Here is a 25,542-nt window from a genome sequence, read left to right as displayed (position 1 = left end):
ACCAAAACATTAGTCTCGCGCGGTTTTGGGTGACCAGAGGCCTATTTGGCGCTTCGTTCAGGGCCTCTTTGATTCACAGGATTGTCAAAATGAAGGAATTGGAAAAATGCAGGAATAGGGTGACATGTCCCATAGTATCCTACAGGATTTGAAAGAATGTTTGATAACATAGAAAAAACAAAGGAATTCTACAAAGAGGTTTGAGTGGATGGAAATTTCCCTCCAAAATGTAGTACAAATGGATCATATGGAAAAATTCCTAAGGATGCCAATCCTACGAATCAAACGAGCATCACAGGAAAAATTCCTAAGGGTTTAAATCCTCCGAAAGTCCTATGCAATTCCTTTGAATCAAAGGAGCCCTCAATATTTGGGAGCAGAAGCATTTAATGTTTTTGGTTCTCTTGAATTGAACTTTCAGGATTTGTCAAACTTCACAAATCTTTACTCTTGAAAATCCTAAAGCCACGATTATTTTGGAATGGAGGGGGTACATTTGAATATACATTGTACACGAGTATATATTAAAAAATATGCAACTTACCTCAGTTCATGCATGGTTCCGGATATAATCTCCTTGGTTGCAAAAAAAGTTAGATATGCGTATGAATGTATATAGCATGTTCAAACTCACAACAAAGATTGATGCCCCCTTTTATAGATAATTTACAAATGCCATTATCTCGAGTTCAAATAGATGAATGCACTTCCTATGAATTCGAATCTTTGAAACCCCTTTATGTTGAATTCGACATGTATTCTATTTCGTAGCTAGCAATTTGGAATGTATCCATGCAAGTGACAAATGTATAAAGTGCTTCACACTAACAACATGGAGTGCACTAATTAATGTTTATATATGAATTGCAAAAGCATCCATTGCCTGTATTTCAAACCGCTCTCACTCTATGGATCGATAATATGAAATAAACACATGCACATGCTAGAATTCAATTGCAGTTGAAGAAAGAGCCTACTCCTGGTACTGTATATTAGTGATAGGGGTGTGTACAAAGTACATGTGAATACCAGGCATCGTGCATGTGTGTATACTATCGATGAACTAGCCCCCAAGCTTGTATAACATACTAATGGCCTAGGGTTACAAATCATATATAGTCGGCTTATCACCAGTGGGGACAGAGTCCTCTGCGACTCTGGTAGCTTCATGTTGTACGCCGAGTCCTCCACATGGGTCTTCGTATAACACGTCTCGGTCCAACCTATATGTGGCGCAGGATGGAACCGACCCATGAGTCTTCATGTTGACCCACCACAACTAGAAATGATGTGCCCACCATACCACACACGCAATCGGCCACTAAGAAAATAAGCATATACAATAGTACAACAGTATCTAGCTCATGATACGTCTCCATATTTTGTTGATGCCACTGACAGATTATGCATTTGATGCGTGCTTCGTATTTTTTTGACGACACTTACACCCTGTTTGGATGTAGGAAAAACAACTTGGAATTGGCAATCTAGAATTGCCAGGCCAAATTCTGTTGTTTGGGGTGGTACAAGATTTGGGCTTGGAAAACTTGGCCCAATTCCAAGCGAGCCACCAGCGCACCTCCACCCCTCGCGCGAGGTTTCCAAGCGGACGAGCTTGGAAAGGCTCGGAAACGCCCCGCAGCCCCCACCCCACGTACATGTTCGCTCGTTCCTGACGAGCTCCCCTGCGCTGTGACTCCTTCTCGCTCCTGACTCCCCTGAAGCAACCGGTGGCGGCGGCGGTTTGTTATCCGGCCCTCCTCTCCCTCCCCCGACCGTCCCTTCCCTCCTCTCCCTCCCATCCGCCCCCTCATCCTCTTCATCCGTTCTTCGGCCATGGAACGACCTCGCCCTCAAACCCTAGATTTGGTCGGGGATTTGCGGCAGGAATAGGTCGTTCGCAGGGGAACGACGGTGGTAGTGGAACGATGGCGAGAGTGGCGCCATCCCCTCCGTGTGAAGCTCTAATTTTTGTCGTGTCCATAGGAGAACTAGAATTTTTGTGCTGTTCACTGTAGCTCCTTAGATGCAGTCCAGATCCTCGAATTTAAGAGCTCGATTTTGTGCGTTACTAAAGTATGATTTGTTTGAACTATGCAGGTTTCCAGGGGATTTAGGAGGTCAAATTACCGTGGTGCCAAGGTATATTATCTACTCATAGTTCATGTCTGTACTGTGATTTTGTTTCGTCATTTATACACATGTTGTTGCATGGTTTATTATGTACCAATGCTTTGAATAATTCATGGACAAATGGTGTGTGCATTGTAGCCTTTTTCATCATGTCTCAACAAGAATTGGTTGCCTACATTACCAAAGAGAACAAAAGAAGAAAAAGAAAGAGGATATTGTTGACAAAGTAGTATTTCAAAATGTCATGTCTAGCATTTGCGTATCTTAGTTCTCAAAGGGCACCGAGGAATCTCGGATGCTTCGATGATGATGAGGAAAAGGTTGCATATTGGAAGTATATATTGAAACAAACTTATGAGGGGTCCGAGACAACTTGCTATGATAAGCTACGCTTAACTAAAAGAAACTTCCATGATCTTTGTGCTATGTTGCATGAGAAGTGTGGTCTCAAAGATAGCACGTTTGTGACAGTAGAAGAAAATGTTTCTATGTTCTTACAAGTTGTTGGACATGGACTTAAAATGAGGATGTTGGGTGGCACGTACCAGCGTTCTTTAGAGACTATCAGTAGGCATTTCTCTACTGTGTTATCAGCCATCCTGTCTCTAACCGGGGAGTTTATCAAGCTTCCCGATCCTTCTATCACCCCTCCCGATGATTACAAGTGGAAGTGGTTTCCTAATGCACTTGGAACACTAGATGGTTGTCATATTCCGGTGTTTGTTAATGCTGCTGACAAAGGGAGGTATAGGAATAGGCATCAAGATATCAGCACTAACATGCTAGGTGTGGTTGACTGTAACATGAAATTTGTCTATGTTCTACCTGGTTGGGAGGGTTCGTCATCGGACTCGAGAGTGCTAAAAGATGCTATGAGAATTGATCGCGAAGATGCATTTGTTGTACCACATGGTATGACTCTTTCTCTTTGTGTTTCATTTCTCATAGTACTTGTTAGCTAACTTACGTACTTGTCAATAGGAAAGTACTATCTTGTTGATGCTAGCTATACCAATGGACCTGGATTTCTATCTCCATTCAGATCCACTCGGTACCACTTGAAAGAGTGGGTGGCAAGTCAACAACAACCCCAAAACGAAAGAGCGTTGTATAACTTGTGCCATGCTCGTGCTAGAAATGTTGTGGAGAGAACCTTTGGCTTGTTGAAGAAAAAATTGGCCATCTTGCGTTCTTGTTCTTTCTTTGACATAGAGGACCAGGTAACACATGTCCATTTGATTGTTCATATGGGCATCCTGTGTTCCTTCTTTGACGATAAATTAAATATTTGCAGATTCGTCTTATTAATGCGTGTTGTGTGTTACACAACTATGCAAGGGATAGGCAGCATATGAGAGATAATTTGTTGCTTCCGGAACTCGACGCCGAGCTAGCGGCTATGACTCCTGAACCTGCAGATGATGCTACTTTCATTAGAAGTGTCCAACAAACAAATGCATGGTCCAATTTTAGGCAGCAATTTGCGGATGAGATGTATGCTGAGTACCTTGTGGCGCATGGAGAACTAGAGATCGAGTAGGTAAGTACCGGTGGAGTAGATAGCTAGCTGATGGTGCCTTTTTTGCGCTAGCTTGATGATGGTGCCCTTTTTTGTGTGGTAGCATGCTGGCTGTGATGGTGCCTTGTGTGTTATGGGTTGTACATGCTTGATCTTTTGTTCGTACTAATATATATGTTTACCTTACTCGAGCTTGCTCTTTTGTTCTTACTTTTATGCACATTCATTTATTTTACTTGTAGAAGCATGGCCGAAACAAAAGGAAAAAATAGAGTTTACCTTACATGGACTCCTGAGATGGACACGACATTGTTGGCCGTCCTTGTTGAGCATCACAACAATGGTGACCGTGCTCAAAATGGTTGGAAGCCACATGTGTATAATGCTTGTATTAAGCATGTCAAGGATACATGTGATGTTGACATTACAAAGGAAAACATAACAGGAAGAATCAAAACATTTGACAAGCAGTATGAGATCATTACCAAGATCTTGCACAGAGTGGCTTTGGATGGGATTGGGTAAAGAACATGGTGTCAGTTGATAGTGAAGAAGTGTGGTCTCGATATGTGGAGGTACTTAACACCAAATTTATTTTGTGGTTATTTTTGCAACTTTAATATCATCTCATTTGTGTGTTTTGTGTAGGCTAACAAGGAAGCACGTGCCTATAGGAACAAGGTAGTGCACAATTGGGAGTCTATCAATATCATATATTCAAAAGATCATGCGACCGGTGTCGGTGCTAGGACAGGAGCTGAATGTGTTCAAGAACCACAAGACACACCTGTTGTTGAAGAAGCTCCTGAGGTGCCTCAGAAGAGGCAACACATTGGGGATGCTATCTTGTGCATGATGGGAAAGATGAAGATTTCTTTTGATGATGCTTTGAAGACAACTGAGCCACTTCCTATGCCTAAGGTGACTCCTCCAACAGAAATCCTTGCTGCACTAAAGAAGGTACCAGATTTGGAAGATAGTGATATGCTGAGAGCTTATGGAAATTGATTGTCAATGAGCGTTTGTTTGAAGCACTCATGGCGCTACCCGAGGAGTTAAGGAAGCCATGGCTGTTGACCTTCGATTAATTGTTACTATCGTGTTTAGTTGATGTATGGACTCTTGTTTGCGAACTATCCACTTGTGCTATGTGTAAGAGACATAAAACTATCTACTTGTGCTATGTGTAAGAGACATAAACTACCAAAATTATTATCCATGTTGTTTTGTTGGTACTTTAAAACTATTTTCTGGCATCCTTCCTTTTTCCATATTTATTTCTACTTGTGTTATTGTTTTGACCTTATTCAGAACATTTTAATGTTATTATATGTGTAAAATAATATATATATATATATACATACATATATTCAAATATACACATAATACTTTTTTTCATACATGTACAGAAGTTTACATTGTCCAAACTCAAAAAACATCCAATTCCATGGTTTGTACATCCAAACAGCAATTGGAATTGAGTGCTACCCTCTGATTCCAACAATAAATTCCATGCACATCCAAACTATAGAATTCAAATTGGATCCCATTTCCTTTCCATCTTGGATTTGGAATTTCCAGTCCAATTCAATTCAAAGCAATTTTTCCTACATCCAAACACAGCGTTACGGTCATTGTATTTGAAGCAAAAGCACGATATGCTCACTGGACTTCAGAATAAGCTCATCACGGTCACCACATACATTTTGTAGTGCTAACCAACATGTGGTTGGATGGTTAGAGGACAGTGGTTTCTCGAGCCCACCAAGGTTAAAGTCCCGGTGCTCACATTTATCTTGTGTTAATTTCAGTATTTTCCGGCGACATACGTTCAGTGGGAGGAGACGTTCCACTCGACTACGAGGCACCTATGGTGATTTCGTAAAATCTCAAGATCATATATGCTGGCCCACTCTCTCGAAGGTGCTCATAGGGGTAGGGTTCGTGTGTGTGCGCTTATAGCGGTGAGTGCTTGCGCGTATATATGAGCCCTTGCGTCTGTACCGTGTTAAACAAATACATATCATGATTATACGGTCACTGGCTCACCCGTACAACTCCGTATTTTGTTGATGACACAATCAATTAACCAGTCAAACGTTCCACGCGGCGCAACTAGTGTTGCACCATCGGGGCGCGTAACCGTGGGGCCCACCTGTCAGACCGTATATGAAACAAAGAAATGGTAGTTTTAGTCTGTACTATGTTAATAAAATAGGAGTACATTTTAGGGTGATCGTACGGTCACTGGCTCACCATACAGCTCCGTAATTTGTTGATAACACGATCAATTGACCAGTCAAACGGTCCACATTCAGCAGCACACATTACCATAGGGCCCACCCATCAGCGCGTATATGAAGGACAAAAATGGTAATAAATGAGTGATTTCGGGAGGGCGGGCCGGCCGCGGGCGGCGGGGGCTGGCGGTTCGGTCGGTGGTGGCTGGCGGCTCAGGGGGGTGTGGAGTTTGATGATAAACTAGAGGCCCTTGATTTCGTATCCAACGGCTGGAAAATCTAATGAGCAGAGATGAAAAAGTCAGTCGATTGACGTGTAGCCTGACCCCGCATGTACACATGCACGCCGCAAGACACGCACGCATGCTGGCGTGCAACACTGACACATGCACATGCACTCACGAACACACGCACGTACGCACCCATGCATGCAACACTGAAACGTACCCTTGCACGCACGCAACACTCGCACGCCTGCATGCACACACCACACGACGCAAGACACACGTTCAACCTATACGTGCATGCACCCTTTGTTAAGGACATGGATTGTTACGGGTATTAATCAATCTTATCTATGATAAGCAGAACATTGATGTTTGCAGCGGCTTTATGAATCACAACGTATCGAATGGGCTATCAACATAGTAGGCTTATCTACATGAAAAAGATGACGTCACACTCAATGAACAATCATCGGTTTATGAAATGCCCGCTTCTGACCGCCCTGGCCCACCAAAGGTTCCTCTGCTGTGCGCTGCCTGCGTTGGGTCACTGACATGCATGCCATGCACCCAAAGAGCCCACATGTCAGTGGAAGAACGGCGTAGTGTCCTAGGTCAGAGTTGAGGGCGCCACTCACGGCACGCCCGGCTGAACACGCCTTCTGCCGCATTCAAACGCCTCCATGAAACCCGCCCGTGTGGAAGCCGAGAAACCCACTCTGAACACACGTCTGTCCACTCTTACAATGGCTTACGAAGAGTAGTTGTTCCGCATCCAAGCCGGCTGGGTAGCCCGTCGGATACGAGCTATGCAGCTCGCTGATCCACCTCCCTCCCCTCACCCGACGGAGCCAGTTGCCGCCCCAAGCCGTGGAATTTTTCCATGTGTTGTTTTCATGGACTATCAAGATGCCCGTGCGCGCATTGGATGGAACATCAAGATGCATTTTTTTACAAACTCCCGCAAGCATGCAAGGGATAATTAATGTCCTCCTTTGCTAGTACCACGAGGCAAACACCATTAATATTGCATCGATTAGTGTTAGTGGCCTTGTATATCTGCAAATTGTAATTTTGATAGTGGCCCCTTGTATATAAAAATGGAGGGATAAAGATGAGAGATAAGGTGAGGAGGAGTGGGGCGTGGTGGTGACTGGTGGTCGGACTGGGCGGAGGCATGGGGATGGACGACGCATTATGTCTAGGTTTGTATCTCTCTCACACACACCCACGTAGGTGGGGGACGTGCACGAAGAGAAGAGGTGCACGCACGGCGCACGTACTCCCGTCTCTTTCCCAACCACACCCGCGCGGGTACAAGGTGGAGCTCATTTCTGTATGAAAAAGGCAGCCCACGTGGTAATTTAGCACGTGTACTGGTTGTCCACTTGGTGGAGGGAGGATCGTCTACCACGGGTGAACAAACAAATTGCGACTTGACGCGTTATGTTAAATTAAAAAAAGAGGCAAACCATGTGGGGCCTACCTTAGATGCAAGGCTCTATACATTGGAGTACTTTTGATGTGTCCTGTCAACTCACAGAACGAGGAGAAGCTTGCTTAGTACGCCGTCTCCCCCACCCATGGGCGTGGTGGCTCGCAAGATGAGGTGAAGCTTGCTTACTAGTATGCCTTACGCCCACTCCCTCGCCCACGCGCGCGGTAGCTCGCAGCACGAGGAGAAAATTTTACTACTCCCTCCTTTTACTCCTCGTCCCTACTACGTACTTTGGTTAGTACTCCCTCCATTTACTTATACAAGGACACTATAAAAAAATACATTTTGCATCTATACAAGGCCACAAATAGTAATCGAGATAAAAGTTACTACTCCCTCCTTTCCAGTTTATGGCTCAATTTCAAAATCTCTCCAACCAAGGTAGACGGTGAGTGGTCGAATTAATTTCGTATTTTGCACAAGTAATTAGTACGCTCATTTTTTTCAAGAAGTTATGTTTACCGAGGCATTAATTAGAACGAATGCATGAATGACCACTAAATTTCCATGAACTTGTACATGCATTGGTTAGTTTCCTCTTGACACTGCTTGCCTCGGGTGATCTAACGCACCTCGAAATCCAACATGTAATGGTACTACTACTATTATAGTAGAATTGAGACTTATCAAACGGAAAAACGAATGTTTTTTAGATGAGCCCTATAAACCCTAGTGGGAACGTACTCCGTAAAACAGATTTTTCAAAAACTAAGTCGCTCCCTTTCATGAATTCTGTAGTATACTCCTCCATCGACGCTCCCTTTCATGAATTCTGTACTTCATGTCGCCGACATGTGGGACATATAGCAATCGGGTCGACATGTCAAGCACCAAATAACAATGCAGAATAGCAGGGGGGACGCACCCCACTCGTACCGATCCAGTAGTAGTAATGAGCAATGAGACGTCAAATCACAATGCCGCACTTTCCCAGACGGACGAAGCAACCATTATTTCACACTTCGGTTCGCCATCATCTCAAACCACGTACTAGTATTGCTTCTGCCTCAAGAGGGACATGCGCATCGCCTTGGTACATCATGACACGTGGGACCGCATGACAGGCCATGCTCCCCCGCCGATCACTCGGTAAAATCACCTCATTTTTACTATACTTCCTCCGTATCGGTTTACTACATGGCATGCACATCGTTCTAGGTTGAGAATTTAACTGACTATATATGTGATCAACAGTACTCTAGCCTTTTAAAAAATGTATACTTTTGTACAACAGTACTATCGATGGATTGCGCCATGGAGCAAAAATTGAAATTAAAAAAAGGTGGTACATATAGAGAGCGCTCGTCGCCAAATTATGCATATAGTACTATTAAAAAGGCTAGTCACAATAATGGTGTCCAACACAACCCACCCCTCAAATAAAACTAAGAGGGTGCTTGGATACGTTTTAGTCCCATGACTAAAAGTAGTGGGACTAAAACATGCTAGCCTCACCCATGCTTGGATCCAAATACTAAAAAGGCTAAAATCAAGTTAATGAGCATTTATTATCCTCCAAACCCTCCAATCCAGAACTCGCCTGTGTTAAAGGAGAGGAGTTAAATGAGTAGAGAGAGGACTAATCCACATTTTAGTAGGGGTACCCCTGACTAAAAAAATTTAGTCTCAAGACTAGTTTTAGCCCCTCTTTCAGGGATGCTTGGAACTTTAGCCTCTTAAAGAGACTATTTTTAGTCAGACTAAAATAAGTCCCTTGGATCCAAGCACCCTCTAAGGCCTCCTTTGGTTTGGAGGAATTTCATAGGAATTCTAGAGGATAGGATTTCTTATAGGATTTTTTCCTTTAGAGCCCTTTGGTTCATAGGAATGGATTCTTATTCCTACATAGGATTGGTTCCTATCCTCCACATTTTATAGGAAAATAAAAATGAGCCTAGACTCAATGGAAAAATTCCTTTGGTGTCAACCAAATGACATCTCGTTTCCTATTCCTACTCATAGGATTTGAGATACATGTCATCTCATTTCCTACAAAATTCCTATTCCTACGATAATCCTATCCTATGAACCAAAAGAGGCCACATCCTGGAATTCTTTGACAAAACTAAGCACCCTGAAATTCTTTGACAACTAAACTGCTGGCTATATGATGTTGGCCATATATATTGTACGTATATATTGTGAAGAAACGAGTGGTAGTACTATACCAACTAAAAGATGAAATGTAAGAAATACTACTATGTACGTACTAAAGAGTTAAACTAATGAGAAGAAACATAACATAGTTCTGCTGGGGGCTCAGCACAACACACCCCTCAAATTAAATTAAGCACACCTGAAATTAAACTTTGCAACTATTCCGGTAGACACTGCATTTGAACCACCATGAGCAACGACACTACCACCTTACTCGGAGTCCTTGTCCACATCCTCGACTTCGTCCTTGTTCCTCTTCCTCTTGGCCGATACTTCTTTGCTTGAACCGCACACTTGGCTGTTGCTCTTCATCCAACCCTTATAGATATTGAAGCAAAGGTAGCCATCCATTGTAGCATAGTGGATGTGGTCTATATCTAGTACATTCCGCTGCCATGCATGATGATGAAACGTGTATGGAGGTTTCTCCAGTTTACCGTATGAAGGATGAACCATGGGTCCTGCCAGGGTCAGCATTGAAGGCTGACGAGCGGACACCAGCCGATTCTTCTGGAGGTCGAAGGTGTTCCCTACAACGAGGCCTATCCGATGCAGGACGTCTTTGTCGTTACCAAAGTCTACAGTAACGAATTTTACTAGGTTGCTCTCGAGGAAGTCCTTAAAATCCTGGCACTCAACGTCGGCATGGCATATCTGGTAGACCAAGCATAAGTTATGCACGCAAACCTGGATCACAGCGGGCTTCTTCCTCTCTTCGTCCTTTAGATCCTTCTCTCGTCCCAGGACTATGGTGTACTCAACATCTAGCCCAGCGACCCACTCATCATCTGAGTCTTCGAACATGCGTCTGAAGCGAGAAAGGCATCCTTTCACCATCGCGGAAGAACGGGTGTAGATGACGTCGAACTCATTGCCGGTGATGGTTCTAACCTTGTACTCACCGCCGATCGTGGAGATTTGGGACACCATGGATTTGGGAGGAGGGTTAGGATTAGTGGAACTGCCATCATGTGAATGGACGGGACGACTAGGAGCGACCGCCATAGTATTTAAGGACATGCGGGGACGAGTAGGAGTGAACTGCCAGCGTGCGAACGACAGGGTAGTGGCTTTCCATTCTCCCATTATACGGGCTTCCGAGAGCCCTTGGATCTGAGATCGAACGGTTGCATGGCATGATTCTAGACCTATGGGTGAATATCCTATCCTGGAGGGTTATTCTGCAAATTTTCAGTAACTTAGCATGCGACCGTTTGATCTCAGATCCAAGGGCTGCCAGCAGCCCGTATCATGGTCGCGCCTACCACGACCGTCGCATCACTCGCGCGGTCGCACCCTTGGAGATTTAACACGGTGTGTTAGGCTATCTGATGTTGGCATGTCATACATAGTCATCACTTAGTCACTCATACTACAACAAGGTTGGCTATAAGTGTATTTTTTTACTCCTCTCTATCTCTTTCTTCGTACTCAAGGAAGAAACGGTGCTAAGCGCGTGTATTTATTGCATTTGCCAAGGAGTGACCTCTTCCAATGAAATGGTGTTGCTAAGTTTTCTTCATTTAATTAGCTATAGACTCAAAATTGTCTTTTCACCTAGGTACACGCGCTTAGCACCATTTCTTCCTTGGGTCACCAAACTAGTCTCTCTCTTCTTGATTAACTTGCCACATCAGACTTTATGCTTATGTGGCAAGCTTAAGCACCTGTAGGAGCAAGTAAAGTAAGTACAATAGTGCGCTTTACATGGAATTTTTGCATATGTGGAGGAAAGAGAGGCAAGGAAAAAGTGGAGAAGTGGGCTCTCATGCAAGAGCCAACCTCTACTACATGGTGGAGCATTGGGAGAGGCACCTATATGGAGGTGGTCAGGAATCTGGGAGACACACGCCGGTCGTAGTGCCGCAGTTAAAATGATAATGGCAAGTCAAATCACAGGGCCCCACCTGTCCAGCAGTAACTCGCTGTCAAATCACACAGCCCTACGTTTGCAGCAGCCTACTCCCTCGTCTTCTAGCGTCTCTGTCGAACCGACTAGGCGGAACTGCCCCGCCGCCTACCGCGCAGGAAAAGCCTCGCCCTCGACTTTTAAATACAACTACATCCTCTTAAGAATCCAATGATATACTTTTTGTTACATAGTAACTCATATTTAGTTAGTCAAATGGATGACCTAGAACTACGTGCAGGCCCTATAAACCGAGACGCCTAAAAATAAAAAAACCGAGATGAAGAGGGTAGTTCAGCATGTATCTTTTCAGATCAATATAGTCGGGATTCACCAAGGAGCAAAACCAAGTGGTAGGCTGCTCCTGTCGTGTTGACATAGCAACTCAAGCAGGGTCAGTCCGCACACGAAATGGCGACACACTTAACAGGACCCCTTTGGGCGACATGTAGCTCATCCATCATCTTGTTCCACGTGCGATGCACCAAATCATAGTTCGGAGCAGCGGTTGGAATTGGAGGCACCCCGGTCGTAGCACCGCAGTAGTAGAAAATGAGCGACGAGGGGTCAAATCACAAAGCCCCACCTTTCCCGCATTAAGCTGGATGGACGAAGCAACCATCATTTCACTCTAGGGAGCAAGAGCATAAAGAAAAGAGAAAACAATGATGCATGCGGCAGCTACCTAGGGCACCCTAGGGTAGGGGTCTCCACTACAGATCCTTTTTTTTTGAAAGCGCCTCCACTACAAATCGGCTTCTCCCTCGTCCTCTGGAAGAAAACCGATGATGAGTGTGGCGGTAGGGTTTGTAGGAGTACTATGGTGTGCGGGGCCACATCGTAGTAAACGGGTTCGAGCCAACGCCTTAAATATGTGTGGGCCGCTTGGTTTTATGGGAACGAGGCAGCATTTTGGGTTCGGGGACCAGTGGAGATATAGTACGTACAAAAAATTGTGGACGTAGGTTCGACCGAAAGGCAATGATGCGTGGGCCCTGCATTTTGATATATCCGGGGCCGCGTGAAATTTTCTACTCTACTCAAAACTAGTAAGGTACACATGTATTGAACGCATGAGACATCGAAACCAAATTATGAATAAATACACACTATAGGATGTAAAGCTTTGAGTCATATATGCATGATGTAGAAGTTCGCTTAGTTCTTATAGTTCATCTCATTCAAAATCAATAAGTTTTATAAAAATGTTAAGATTCATGGGGTTGTGAATTGTACTCCCTCCGTTCCAAAATAGATGACCCAACTTTGCACTAACTTTGTACAAAGTTAGTGCAAAGTTGGGTCATCTATTTTGGAACGGAGGGAGTAAATCATAAAGTAAAAAACGAATAATGGAAATTCATTTAGAAAAAATAATCAATTATGATACAGAAGATTCTAGAACAAAGGAGAAGTGCTTGTGTTTTGAGGTTTGTGCATTATGCTTAAGTTCAACCATGGAGTCTTCTAAATTGTACATGTGGCAGATCTGGTGGAATGTTGATGATATCCAATGGCTAGTAGTGCTCGGATTTGCCTATCTCTGCACTGTCGGGTTAGCTTCATCTAGCGACCATCTTTCAAAGTTATTGGCACACTATATAGTTCTTGTGCCATAGTTGCATGTTTTGGAAAAAAGCTACTGGTGGGTTGTACTATCTAGTTAGGAATAGAAGATGTATACATGGAAGTTGTAGGGAAAGAGATGACATGGAGCATCTCAATTCCTATGAGTAGGGATTGGAAAAGAGATGTCATTTGGTTCACATCATAGGAACTTTTCTATTGAATATAGAGATGACATGTTTCTCAATTCCTATGAGGAGGGATTAGAAAAGAGATGTAATTTGGTTCATATCATAGGAACTTTTCTATTGAATATACGCTAATTTTTATTTTCCTTTGAAATTAAGGGAGTATAGGAATCCATTCGTATGAACCAAGTGGCTCTAAAGCTATAGAAATGATATCATGTTTATTTCCTTTGAAATGTGGAGTATATGAATCTATTCCTATGAACCAATTGGCTCTAAAGGAAAAAAATCCTATAAAAATCATATCATATAGAGTTCCTATGATATTCCTCGACACTAAAGGATGCTTGAAATTGTTGCGGGTGATACGATGGTCTTTCTTTGTAGACTCCTCACCCAACTTTATAGTTACCTCTCGAAGATGAATGAAATGATATATACATGGTATTCTACATGTGCAATTTGGTACACGAAAACTCGGTAAAAGTTTGCGAGGTTCGAATTTTCAATAAAGCTATATGCACTGCATTTCAGAACGGAGGGAGCATACGGCAGTTGCTAACACTCACGTGGAAGATTTGTGTGTAGGAGGAGTGGCTGTTCTGTTAAATGACATGGCAAAACTGACACTGTCGGATGCCGATCTAACGATCCTTACGGTGTTCGCCAGGAAAAGGCTTGTGGCGAACGTTTGTCGGATAATGATTTACGGACACATGCATTGCATTGATACGTGCCCCCCTCTCTCTCACACACACGCACCCTCACGAGTCATGACTCTCCCGAGTCCTCTCGTAGACTCGCACGTCGCACCCACGGTCTATCTGCAGGTAGACGTCACGCACATATGTGCTCTTCACACCCTACCCTCAGAACTTCTAAAAAACAAAAGACGGCACACACATTTTATTTTAGCTCACATGTCACACACTTGTACTATTACTCTTGCGGCGAACGTTCTTTGAGCATTGTATATTGTACTCTCACGAAGAGAAGCGGTGCACGCACGCACTAGTTCTCAAACACCCGCTCGCGGGTACACGTAGGAGCGCATTTTTTTGAAGCTGGTACAACAAAATCACTCCACTATATATAAAAGTAGGAGCCTTAGCGCTTGCTTTACTAGGGTTCCTCTCGTTCACTCTCTATGCTCTCCAGATCTAAGCAACAGATAGGTGGCCACACTCTCTCTCAGCTCACGGCTGGTCACAAATCCGGCCGGCCAACCTTGACCGGGGCAGGGGTGTAGGTGCATCGTTCATGCTGTCGTCGGTGGCGAGGGAGGAGACCAACGGCTACCCGCGCGTCCCGATAGGCGGCCGTGCCGTTCTCTCCGAGAGAGTGCGCCTCGGGAGGGCCTCCGACCCCTTCTTCCTCCCTATGGTATTGTGGCCAAGATGCGGCCTCCCAACATCGTCTTTGCGACATGCTGATGACCCTCAGGTATATATTGCTTCGAAACCTGCCTTGCTCTACTGCCCCAGCTCCCTTCGTGTGGATCCTTTTCTACTTCCGTCCGCTGTTCCAAGGCCATCTAGACTTCTACTAAGGCACGTGCTTTGCACGTATGTTCTGTATGATAGATACTCATATACCTTCTTTTTAGAGAGAGAAATGAGTACTCGTATCTTGAGTAGATATCATAGTGTGTTTGTTTGCATGATCTAAGGACTATTCCGAAATAAGAAGCAAATCACTTGCACAAATCAAACTGAGTTGCAAGTAAGAATTTGATTACAAGATAAAAGTTGTAGTTTTATTATATGCTGTTTCCTGGGTTCCACTGATGTATAGTTCCAGAGTTGTTTGACGGTTTACATGCATGTTTATGGAGTATGTTGTGCAACTAAATAAGTCATTTAGGCCTGACAGACACTCATGTCCTGTATTAGCTTGAGGTATAGCTTATGTATGAATGAAATAAAATATTACACTTTTTCTGTGAATAATAAAAATATTACATTTCTCGATGAAGCAGAATAAAACTTTAGCTAGCATCAGCCATGCAATGTTATGTTATGTGAACAATGTAAACTTTGAAGTATGGCGGCATCTAAAAAAATCCATTTTTACAGTAATCTAAAAAAATTAGTTAGTAGTAGAGTGTTTATTTCCCAGGTGACAGCGGGGAACCAAAATGTGCTAGCTATTTGCCAACTTGTCGTACTTGCATGTGAGGAGGTGGCAGCAGTTTCTAGACATTTCTCAACTTCAGTAGGTGCAATCCAGATTCAACGGGGACTTCTTTATTTGTTTACTTGGAGAGCAGAGTCGGCCATGTGCACAAGGAGCGGGAGCGAATCCGGCAGCTCTTAGCCGTCAGAGCATGTCATCCTTTGTTTGATGGACGTCAGTGATATGCATGAGAGGGGAAATGAACGGTGGATTTTGAGCCAATGCTTGTTTGGGAGGGAGAACCGAAGATGGAGTGGTAAATCCAATTTCAAAACTGCCGCATTATAGTAGTAGTAGATTAGAAGTAAAGCTATTTCATACAGTCGACTCAAAGCGTTGGTTCAAACAGGGAAGAAAGTGGGAAAGCTGTAGCATGAATCTAGGACTTTGTTCTAAGAGGAAACGGGGGAAAGTAGTAATATCTGTCACTATTTAAATAACCGTATATCTTATTTGCGCAAACAGGGATGTCTGTCTCCATATCGTTTCGGGATGCCTGTCTCCGTATCATTTCTATCCGCGCAATCAAAAGCACACACCTCAGTTTTAGTACAGCTGCGCATAATGAGATGGCTATCCCTCGCTGCCGTCGTCTAACCTCCCGTCTTCAAGGTATCCCTACATTGGTAGTAACTAAGGTAGAGTGACCAACGCAATTTAAAAGAAGCTGATTCGTACATTTTACTTCCTGATTGCAGTGCAGGAACGAGCGAAAACAACTGCATCCTAGTCCGGAATGCACTTTCTACCGGTTCATCCATGGACCAAGGAATAGCTGGCACGGCTGCACGGCGGTTTTTTGGACAGGTGCGCGGACAAGAGGCATTGTGGTCTGCTTATTTATGCAAATAACGGTGCTTAAATTTAGTGGAATGCACAAGCATTTCAGCTGGTCAGTACACTGCATGGTTCAGTTCAGCATTCCAGCTGATACCACAATTATATTGGTTATTTTGGAATGAGAGAACCTAACCCTGAATGGTGGCAACAAGAAAAAACCAGAGTGAACTCCAGGAAATTTAAGCCTGCCGGGAGGCCCTTTGCTCAGAGAGAAGCTTTGCTTGTTTTTTCCTGATTTGTAAACCTTCTCACAACTTTGTGTTTTGCTGTGAACTAGTATATGTTTGTTATGTTCTATGAATCATTGAGATGTATAAAATTGCTTAACTTATGCTTTTCAAGTTTTTTATGAAGACGAGTTTAATGTGAGTGTTCCACATGAGCGCTGGACTAGCGTGTGAATGTTTGGAATTTATTACATTGTGGCCTCAATTAACTGCATGAACCACTGTAACAAGATACATAGCTGCTTATATGTCAGACAGCAGATTGTTGATTGTTAGCTGGTCGATAGCCTAGTGTTGAAGCAAGCTGAGCCAATGTGTCGTGTTTTGCACAATTGCTTACAAGTGGGGTAGCACCAATAGTGTTTACAAGTACTTATGTATACGTCGGTGCATGGTTCTCGAATGAGTGCTCTATTTCGTCAAAACACACACTGCTCGTATGATAAACCGTGACAACTTATGTCTTACCATGCCATATTCATGAACAAACTAGTGAGGACGCATCTGTTTCGGCAACAATTACGATGGTTCTCACATGATTCACGGGCACACAACAGTAGCAGCAGTTCCCATAGATGGATTCAAACAGAGTACTAGCCCCAGAGGGGTCGATAACAGGCAAGGTTCGGATAATTAGACACAATCCAAACTACTATTAAACACTAGTTGGGGCAACTATTTCATGCCTCGATCTAATTTGGGCTGGACACAAGACGAACCTTGCCATGAACATCATCGAGGACGTCCTGCAGCAGCTCAATCCTGTGAACCTTCATGAAGACAACCTTGTGGCCTTGCCACTGATAAACTTGTTTGTGGAGGCATGCCACGTCATCTTCCTGCGTAAGCTTGACAAGAACAGTATTCCTCACAAACGAAGGAGTAGGTTTGAACTTCTTGTGCTTCAGTACACCCTGGACAACACGCCTGACAACAGTGAGGCTGGAATACAACTCTTCATTGGTATAACCGCAAATGGCTTCGAGGATCCAATAGCCTAAGAACTCTGTTTTCCCAGTGCGTATATTCAGGTCGTCCGCCTCATAGCGAGTGACATGTACAACCACACAATCCTTGTCTGCACCAGGGCTCTAATTGAAACAGAAACAAATTCTGAATTACTTTTCAGTATAAGAAACACAAGTTATTTAAACCACTACATATACCATGGCATCGAAGCTAATAAAATTGTGCATTATTAATCAGCACATACTTCCTTTTCTAAAAAAATCACCACATACTTAGATGAAAAACCACAGCCGAGACCGGAAAAGAAGGAAATCACCTTGGGCAGCTTAGCGAGGGGGGGGACACATCCTCGAAGGGGGAAAACTGCTCCTGCAGTGCCACGGGGGCTGTAACCTCAAACGGGGCGTTGACCATCTCAGTATCCGGGGTCGCCTCGGTGGTTGCCTCCATCTTCTTGGAGCTCTCTGTCTCATGGGGATCAGCCTCCCGCGTCTGCTCCAATATGGCAGATCTTTGCCTGGTTCTCCTTGGTCCATCATGAAACTGACGAATACTAGGAGTCCACTGAAAAGAAAACACAATCGCAATGACAATGAAACAAAAAAGAGAGTGAGGATCAGTTACTACTTTGCAAAAGTTCTTTTTTTTCCTCTGAATGAAAATATACCAACATCACGGATCCACTTACCTTCCCTTCCTTCGGAGAGAAGAGCAGTGGCAGATGCAAGTGTTGCCTTTCTTGAAGACGGTGAGGGAGAAGGGGATTCAGCGAAGAGTGAAATGATGGTTGCTTCGTTCGTCAAACTTAGACTGCGGGGAGGTGGGGTTTTGTGATACGACGGCTCGTTACTGCTGCGCTACGACTGAGGTGACTCTCCGCCTGCATACTGCCTTCTAATTTGGTGGATGGCATTTGGGCCCGCGTGCTGCATGGCCCGCATGTTGGTGAACAAAAGTATAATGGCATTCAGTAGAGGGAGACGTTTCAATGACCTAGGAGGAGCCAGAAGCGGTGGAGTGTCTCCACTGTACTAGTAGTAATTGTTTTTCTGGGTAGCTGTAGAGTGTCTCCACTGTACTAGTAGTAATTGTTTCTCGGGTCCCAAGCCAAAACAGCCCATCCACACTAGTAAATAGTAAAATAAATTCAAAAACCTGGGTGCTCTTCTTCCTCCTTGCTCCCACCCACCTCACGTCAGCTCGCTCCACTCGTACCACCAAATTCCTCACCTCACTCCTACAGAAAGCCCCAGCTCCCCTTCTTCCTCACTCCTACAGAAAACCCCCAGCTCCCCTTCTTCTTCGCTCGCACTACAACTAGGCTCCTAATTCGTTACTCTGCTCAAATCCGTGAGCGCGACGCGACGCCCTCGAGGAAAATGGAGTCGGCTGACCCCAGCGCCAAGAAGATGAGGCTCCCGCCAGTGGCGACGCCTGTTGTAGATCCCGCACCCGGTAGCGCGGGGAGAAGCGGCAACCCCGCCCCCACCGGATCCCAGGAACCCGTAGAATCTCGGGTGGACCGCATCAGCGATCTCTCGGACGCCATCCTTGGGGAGATCATCTTGCTTCTCCCCACCAAGGATTGCTGCCGCACCCAAGTCCTCTCAATTCTGTGGCGCCCTCTATGGCGCGCCGTTCCTCTTAATCTCGACTGTCGTCAGCTATCTCTCTTCAATGATTTTGAAATCCCCAGAGCCATCATCTCCTCCCACCAGGGCTCCGTTCAAAGCCTTTGCATCCCGTCATGCTACCTGAGCAAGCATACCATGCCCTGCACGGTGGACGCCTGGCTGGAATCCCCTGAATTCATAGAACTACAGCTGCTTGAGTTCTACTATTCCCCAGGAAATCACATACCACATACCGAACGCCATGAACTTGTGCCCTCAGCACCGATGTCCATCTCGGGGTTTTCGTCCTCTCTCCACACCGTCACCTTTGCGCAGTGCTACCTACCAGACAATTTGGTACTAAACCTTTGACTCCCATTTCTCAAGAAACTTTCACTTGTGCGGGTTCGTATATCGAAGGCCTCATTGCACAACATCATCCACTCTAGTTGCCCTGCGCTGGAGTGCTTGGTGCTTGTTTTCACAGTTAGAATCGGTTGTCTCCAAATAAAGTCGCCTAACCTTGTAAGAATTGGAATTTCTTTTGACGGAAGGCAGCTCATCACCCAAGATGCTCCTTCACTTCAAAGGTTGATCCTTGATTCTAGTTATTCACCGTTGCAAATAACCGTCCTCTCTGTGCCTAAACTGGAGACCTTGGGTGTAATACATGATCTCTGTGCTCATTTCAATATGGTGTTTGGCTCCACAGTTCTTCAGGTACTTTATATTATCATCTACACTTATAACCATAAGCAGCATTTTAAATTTTTGCGCATAATTTATATATCGTCTTGGAGTACACATTTTGTACTAATATTATGTTCTATGCTCAATGAAGAGTTTCTCCATGGATGGCCTATCAATGGTGCTGGATTCTGTTAAGATCTTATATATCCAAATGAGTACTTTTGATCTGAACAAGATTATAGGCTTGCTGCAACGCTTTCCATGTCTGGAGAAGTTGTACATAAAGGTGATAATTTCACGCACATTGGAAGCCCGCATATAGTGTACTAGAATTAACCATTCAGCTGTTGCTCTTTCGACACTCTTCTTTTAGACCTTAACTGTTTTCAATCTTGATGTCTATTTAGGAAACAGGACAAGGTAAGAAAGTTATAACCAATCGGTGGATTTATAAGCATCAGGATTTTCTCACTTCTCATGAGATTCGATTGAAGACAATAACGCTAGAACGATATGTAGCCAACCGTGCAAACACAAGATTTGTCACATTCTTCCTGCTGAATGCGAGGTTACTATTGTCCATCAGGCTTAAGTTTATCAGCAGCATGGTTTTGACGGATGGGTATGTCGAAGAGCAAAAAAAGGAGTTTCAGGTGGGCAAAAGAGCTTCTGAACGTGCCGGACTTCTATTTACAATATATTATGGTCATAATCTAGTAAATTTTACGACCCAGGATGTTCATTCTATGGACCTGACCGATCCATTTGACTGTGACTGCCGAAAACAGTGCTGGAGTTAGATGTTGTTGCCCTTTTCAATCTGGTTTTTTTGTAAACCTGATGAACAATTAACCCTCGTGCTTTTGTACAGTTTGTAAGCTGGAGTTAGATGTTCCTTCCCTTTTCAACTCGGCTGTGACTGTCATATTTTCTTTGAAACAAGGCAAATGGCTTGCCAGTCGTTTAATTTAGAGTGAAATATTGTAACAAATCCAAACCAAGGAAATAACATAGCTCTCACCGGCTGCTTGAGCTCACTGTGCATTACAGAAGCCAAGTGATTAGCCCCCACAAGCACCCACAAACTTGCGGCCTTGGTTCGCTCGCCGTGCGTGGTGCACCGCCCTCTTGCGTTATCAACGTCGTCAACAACCGAGAGGAACAAGGAGATGACTGTACGTGGAGAGGATGACAGTAGGGACCCACCAGCGTCATGGCAGTACGCAAGCAAGTGCCTCTATAGTACAAGCCCAAAAATATGGTTCCTCCTAATTGGTTGGACATCTGGGGCTCACGCCATTGTCAACGTAGTCAATAAACGAGAGAATTACACTACGAGCGGATGACACCAGGGACCCAGCAAGTCGCGCAGTTTTTTTTAGGAACAAGCAGTTGTTATTTATACTAGTTTTAGCGACGGATCAGGGTAACAACGGGGCTGTGCGGGGGCTGTGGCCCGTCTAGCCAAGGTTTTATTTATGTTTACCACATCATGAGCCCAGTTGTGTTTTTTTCTTGCTGAAAATGGCTAGCCCAGTTCTATTTTTTTAAAGAAATACCCAAACAAGGCCTACTTGCTTTATCAGCCCTGCTGGGCTGCAAATCTTTCAAGATGAGGAGAGTTTCATTTGGTTTGCCCAGAAATGGGCTGTACATTTTTAAAACACATCAAACCGGGAATTAGTTTCAATTTTTTTTCATTACAAGATCTTAAATTCCATTGATTTTTATGCGTGGACAATTATTTGGATTTTATATTTATATAAATTACTTTTCAAAATAGTTTGAATGTGAATCGATATTTCTGGATTAAAAACAGTTGATCGCATGGAAATATGCAAAATTTCGTATACTTTTTAACCGTGGCCACAATATGGGGTGTGATGCTGACAAAAAGAAGATGGGCTCCAAAAAATTCTTACGAATTAGCAAATGGGCTGTACATTATTAGAAATAATGGCAGATGGGATGTATGTTGTTTTCCATAGATTTGAGGCTGACTTGTGCGCCTACTACAGGTTGACGCGTATGCTTTCATAAAAAAAAGGTTGACACACACGCAACGCCCTGTCAACTTAGTCAACACACGAGAGCAGTGACTGTTGGATGTCCATCCAACGGCTGTCGTGCTTCTTCAATCTCTGCTCTTCATGCTCAAGCCGCTCAAACAAGCGCCGGCGGGACTGCCTGCTCCCTCCTCCCGCGTCCGGCCATGCTGCCGCGCAGGCCTCACGGCCCCACCGTACTCCCATCGCTGGCCTAGCCATCCCTCTACTCACCGACACCTGTTGTTATTCTCCGGCAACGGTAGACGAACCAGTAAACCCTCGTACTCCTCCACGTGGGAAACAACTGCCGAGTATTCCCTGGCTCTGTGTCATTCCCTTCCTAGGCCTCGTTGTCGTCCACCGCCCTGGTGCTCTTGGCGCGGCCTGGTCAACGTGGTCAATGAACAACATCCATCGTAATTGGACTGTACGCGGAGAGGCTGACAGCTGGGTCCACGGTCGCACACAAGGAAATGCCTCCTTATTACTCGCAAAAGAATGATTCCTCCACCCGACAGCTAGGACCCACAGGAAGGGCCTCTGTATTTCGCGAAAAACTTTCCCCCCGCCGACAGGTCGGACCCACCAGCTATATCTTCGCACGCAAGGAAGTGCCTCCTTATTACGGCCAAAAAATGAATACCCCCCTTCTAGCTAGGACCCACCATATTGTTGGGCTGACTTGTGGGCCCACTAAGTTGACAGGGACGGAGAGCTTTGTCAACTTAGTCAATACTCCAGTGACCGTATGATGTCCATCCAACGGCCATAGTGCTTCTTCAACCTCTGGTCTTCTTGCTCCAGCCGCCCAAAGCAGCGCCGGTCGTGCCGCCTGCTCCTGCCTCCTGTGGCCGGCTATGCTACCGCGGAGGCCTCACCGCCCCCATACTACTCCCACCACTGGCCAGGCCATCCCTCCACTCACCGACACCCCCTGTTATTCTGCGACGATGGCAGCCTCACACCACAGCCGAACCAGTGAACGCTCGTACTCCTCTCCGCATGGGCATCCACTGCCGCGTCTTGCACGGCTCCATGTCGTCCCCTTCCTAGGCCTCCCCGTCGTCCACCGCCATGGTGCTCTCAGCATGGCGTGGTCAATGTGGTCAACGACCGACTTCCATTGGAAGAGTACTGTATGTGGAGAGGCTGACAGCTGGGTCCACGACAGCCGCAAGGAAGTGCCTCCTTATTACGCAGAAAACAATTATTCCTCCACCTAACAGTGGGGACCCACCGGATGGGCCACCAGTATTTTGCAAAAAAACCGTTTCCCCCTGACTGCTAGGACCCACCGGACGGGCCACTGTATTTCGCGAAAAAAAACGTTCCCCCCGCTGTCAGCTCGGACCCACCGGAAGTGCCTCCTTATTACGCACAAAAAAATGAATACTCCCCCGGCTAGCTGGCACCCACCTTGCTGGGAGGCTGACTTGTGGGCCTACTAAGTTGACGGGGATGAAGGTCTTTGTCAACTTAGTCAATATGAACGATTCTAGCTCCAGTGACCGTATGATGTCCATCCAACGGCCGTAGTGCGTCTTCAACCTCTGGTCTTCTTGCTCCAGCCGCCCAAAGCAGCGCCGGTCATGCCGCATGCTCCTGCCTCCCGTGGCCGGCTGTAATGCCGCAGAGGCCTTGCCGCCCCCTATTATTTCCACCGCTGGCCAGGCCCTGCGGCGACGGAAGCCTCACACCGCAGCTGAACCAGTGAACCCTCGTAGTCCTCTCCGCGCGGGCTTCCACTGCCGCGTCGTCCCCTTCCTAGGCCTCGCCATCGTCCACCGCCGTGGTGCTCTCTACGCGGAGTTGTCAATGTGGTCAAGGAACGACTTCCATCGGAAGAGTACTGTACGTGGAGAGGCTGACAGCTGGGTCCACGGCCACAGCCTAGTTTTTTTGTGATTTGCCAAGTAAGTCGCTTTGTCAGGCCTATTGGGCTGCAATTCTTTCAAGACGGGGAGAGCTTTCATTCGGCTGGCCGAGAAAATGGCCCATTAGCAATGAGAAATGGGTTGTACATTTTTAAAACACATCAAACCGGCAATTAGTTTCAAATATCTTTTTTTCATTTCAAGATTTTAAATAACATTAATTTTTTTGCGTGGAGAATTTGTTAGATTTTATATTGATATACATTTATTTTTAAAATCAGTTTGAATGTGAGTCGAAATTTCGGGATTAAAAACAGTTCGGACCGCACCGAAATAGGCAAAATTTCGTATAATTTTTTAACAGTGGCCACAATATGGGCTGGAATGCTGACAAAAAGAATACGGGCTCCAAAAAAACCTTAAGAATTAGCAAATGGGCTGTAAATTATCAGAAATAATGGCAGTGGTTGTATGTTGTTTTCCATATATTTGAGGCTTTCCTAAAAAAAGGTTGACGCACAAGCACTGACTGTTGGATGTCCATCCAACGGCCGTCGTGCTTCTTCAATCTCTGCTCTTCCTGCTCCAGCCGCTCAAACAAGCGCCGGAGGGACTGCCTGCTCCCTCCTCCTCGTGGCCGGCTGTGCTGCCGCGTAGGCCTCACCGCCCGACCGTACTCCCATCGCTGGCCTAGCCATCCCTCTACTCACCCACACCTGCTGTTATTCTCCGGCGATGGCAGACGAACCAGTAAACCCTCGTACAGTCGTACTCCCCTCCGCGTGGGAAACAACTGCCGAGTCTTCCCTGCCCCCGTGTCGTCCCCTTCCTAGGCCTCACCGTCATCCACGGCCCTGGTGCTCTCGGCGCGGCCTGGTCAACGTGGTCAACTGTAGGATCAAAAGTATGTCTAGAGGGGGGGTGATTAGACTACTTGACCAAATAAAAACTTAACCTTTTCCCAATTTTAGTTCTTGGCAGATTTTAGCTAATTTAGGACAAGTCAAGCAATCATCACATAATTCAAGCAAGCATGCAAAGAGTATATAGGCATCGAAAAGTAAAGCATGCAACTTGCAAGAATGTAAAGGGAAGGGTTTGGAGAATTCAAACGCAATTGGAGACACGGATGTTTTTCCCGTGGTTCGAATAGGTGGTGCTATCCTACATCCACGTTGATGGAGACTTCAACCCACGAATTGTAACGGTTGCGCGAGTCCACACAGGGCTCCACCCAAGGGTAACGGTTGCGTGAGTCCACACAGGGCTGCACCCACGAAGGGTCCACAAAGAAGCAACCACCCACAAAGGGTCCACGAAGAAGCAACCTTGTCTATCCCACCATGGCCATCACCCACACAGGACTTGCCTCACTAGCGGTAGATCTTCACGAAGTAGGCGATCTCCATGCCCTTACAAACTCCTTGGTTCAACTCCACAATCTTGTCGGAGGCTCCCAAGTGACACCTAGCCAATCTAGGAGACACCACTCTCCAAGAAGTAACAAATGGTGTGTAGGTAATGAACTCCTTGCTCTTGTGCTTCAAATGATAGTCTCCCCAACACTCAACTCTCTCTCATAGGATTTGGATTTGGTGGAAAGAAGATTTGAGTGGAAAGCAACTTGGGAAGGCTAGAGATCAAGATTCATATGGTAGGAATGGAATATCTT

At 45.2% G+C, this 25,542-nt stretch overlaps 1 long non-coding RNA gene and 1 pseudogene across 1 annotated transcript; both read left to right on the top strand.

Moving 5' to 3' along the window:
- Positions 1 to 1,620: 1,620 nt before the first annotated feature.
- On the top strand, positions 1,621 to 4,137 carry LOC125516136. Its single transcript, XR_007287247.1, has 3 exons — positions 1,621 to 1,742; positions 2,101 to 2,142; positions 3,895 to 4,137. It is a non-coding gene; the product is annotated as an uncharacterized LOC125516136 (long non-coding RNA).
- Positions 4,138 to 4,149: 12 nt separating this feature from the next.
- LOC125516135 lies at positions 4,150 to 4,908 on the top strand (annotated as a pseudogene).
- Positions 4,909 to 25,542: the final 20,634 nt, after the last annotated feature.

The sequence above is a fragment of the Triticum urartu genome, chromosome 6 (assembly GCF_003073215.2).
Source record: "Triticum urartu cultivar G1812 chromosome 6, Tu2.1, whole genome shotgun sequence".
In the NCBI taxonomy this organism is placed as follows: domain Eukaryota; kingdom Viridiplantae; phylum Streptophyta; class Magnoliopsida; order Poales; family Poaceae; genus Triticum; species Triticum urartu.
The sequence above is the reverse complement of the archived record's forward strand: the minus strand, read 5'-3'. Positions and strand labels throughout refer to the sequence as shown.